Genomic DNA, 2858 nt, shown 5'->3' with positions numbered 1-2858 from the left:
AAGAATACTAGAGTGGGTAGCCGTTCCCTTCTCCAGGGGATCTTCCCAACCCAGGGATGGAACCCAGGTCTCCCGCATTGCAGACAGATTCTTTACCATCTGAGCCACCAAGATAGCCTGAATTAATAGGCGGAGGAGCAGAGGGTGCTGCTTTTTCTAGGGCCTCGGTTGTTTATCATCAAGGCACACACTTGGGGCACTGTATTCCTGAGTGGAGGAGCTCTAGGTCCTGGCTGGAAATGTGTCTGTGAAGTTCTTTTCAACTCTTGGAGCTGTTGTAACTTCAGGGCCATAAGTATACTGGCTTTTTGAATTTTATTTTGTTCCAAGGTTTTTACAAACTCAGTTAAGGCTGTTAATTTACTAAGAAGGGTAATTTCCTCAAGAGGGAGGGGACATATGTATACCTATGGCTGACTCATGTGGATGTATGGCAGAAACCAACAGACTATTGTAAAGCAATTATCTTTCAATTTAAAATAAATTTAAAAAATAAATATAGAAGAAAAAAAAAAAAAAGAAGAAGAAGGGAAGCTTCCCAGCCTGGCTTGTATCTCCTTTTTAGACTACTTAGTTAATGCTGGAACCTGCTAATTAATAAGAAAATTGGGATATAAATGTGTCTGCATTTATTAAAGAACACCCAGAATGTTTCACAAAAAGAACCTCCAGTTTTGTCTTACAGTCTGAGACTGGCTCATCCTTTTTTGTTCACAAGATTGAATGATAGACTAGTCAGTGTTTTGAGGAAGTACCTTACCAACACTTCCAAGTAAATTCTGGGCTGTTTTTTGTGCACATTTTGGGCTCACCCTAGCAGACTCATTAGTATTTTATTCTTTTATATCATCCTTGAGATCTTTCCATTTGGTTTCAGCCATCCATTTTCAGGTGTTGCCAGGTCCTAACATCACATGAATTAATTGGGAAAAATCTAGGACCCCAAGATTGTCAATTGAAATTCTAAATTCTTCATAAAATTTTAGGAGAGTCTCTATAGGGTTTGCAAAATCTTTGATGGTGGCCCTCAATTTGGCTTTTGACCAGGAAAAAAGAGAGTTACATTTGATATTCCAGGCTCAGTGGAAGGCTTCTCTTTAAAAGGCATTTGTTTATTGCATATTAATGCATATATGTGGAATATAGAAAAATGGCCCAGATGACCCTGTTTCCAGGGAAGGAACAGAGACACAGATGTAAAGAATAGACATGTGGACACAGAGGGAGAAGGGGAGGGTGGGATGAACTGAGAGAGTAGGACTGACATATACACCGTCATGTGTGAAACAGATGGCTAGTGAGAACCTGCTACAAAGCACAAATCCTCAGCTCCATGCTCTGTGATTACCTAGAGAGGTGGGATGGGGGGAGCAGGGAGTTGGTGGGAGGGAGGCTCAGGAAGGAGGGGATATATGTATACACATAGCTGATTCACTTCACTGTACCACAGAGACTAACACAACATTGTAAAGCAGCTATGTCCCAATTAAAAAAAAAAAAAAAACAAAAAACAGTGTGTGTGCCTGAGGGAGAGGAGTTTGTTTAACCTTTGTCTCATCATCATAGTGAAAAGGCAATTGAGTGAGGGAATTAGTAGGTTCAGGGTATTTAGGGAGAGGATGATAAAGGGAAGGAGCCATTGGATCACTCAAGAGTTAAGTTAGGATATGTTTCCTTACAGATTCACAGTCAACTTGTTGCCTAAGCTTTTCATTTATCTTTTGTAAAGAATCTTTTAAAGAGGGAATTTTCATTTATATTCCAATTAAAGATGCATTGCATTGTTGGGGGAAATTTGGGACTGTTTATTCTCTAGAATACCTCACAAATGGTTAAACTTATCTAGGTTGGTAGTTTCCCTCTTTGGTCACTGTTCAGTTCCATTCAGTTCAATCACTCAGTCGTGTCCAACTCTTTGTGACCCCATGGACCACAGCACGCCAGGCCTCCCTGTCCATCACCAACTCCCGGAGTTTACTCAAATTCATGTCCTACGCGTCGGTGATGCCATCCAACCATCTCATCCTCTGTCGTCCCCTTCTCTGCCTGCCCTCGATCTTTCCCAGCATCAGGGTCTTTTCCAATGAGTCAGCTCTTCACATCAGGTGGCCAAAGTATTGGAGTTTCAGCTTCAACATCAGTCCTTCCAGTGAACACTCAGGACTGATCTCCTTTAGGATGGACTGGTTGGATCTCCTTGCACTCCAAGGGACTCTACAGAGTCTTCTCCAACACCACAGTTCAAAATCACCAATTCTTTGGTGCTCAGTTTTCTTTATAGTCCAACTCTCATATTCATACATGACTACTGGAAAAACCATAGCTTTGACTAGATGGACTTTTATTGGCAAAGTAATGTCTCTGCTTTTTAATATGCTGTCTAGGTTGGTCATAACTTTCCTTCCAAGGAATAAGCGTCTTTTAATTTCATGGCTGCAATCACCATCTGCAGTGATTTTAGACCCCCCCCAAAATAAAGTCAGCCACTGTTTCCACTGTTTCCCCATCTATTTGCCATAAAGTGATGGGACCGGATGCCATGACCTTTGTTTTCTGAATGTTGAGCTTTAAGCCAACTTTTTCACTCTCCTCTTTCACTTTCATCAAGAGGCTCTTTAGTTCTTCTTCACTTTCTGCCATAAGAGTGGTGTTATTTGCATATCTGAGGTTATTGGTATTTCTCCCAGCAATCTTGATTCCAGCTTGTGCTTCATCCAGCCCAGCATTTCTCATGATGTACTCTGCATATAAGTTAAATAAGCAGGGTAATTCAAGATTATCTTTGGTAAGGTTAATCCACTGGTTCAGAAAAATACAAGTTGTTTATCCTTATGATTAGCCAGGGTTTTGGATGAAAT

Source organism: Dama dama, chromosome 7, assembly GCF_033118175.1.
Source record: "Dama dama isolate Ldn47 chromosome 7, ASM3311817v1, whole genome shotgun sequence".
NCBI classification, from domain to species: Eukaryota; Metazoa; Chordata; class Mammalia; order Artiodactyla; family Cervidae; genus Dama; species Dama dama.
This window is presented reverse-complemented; position numbering follows the sequence as displayed.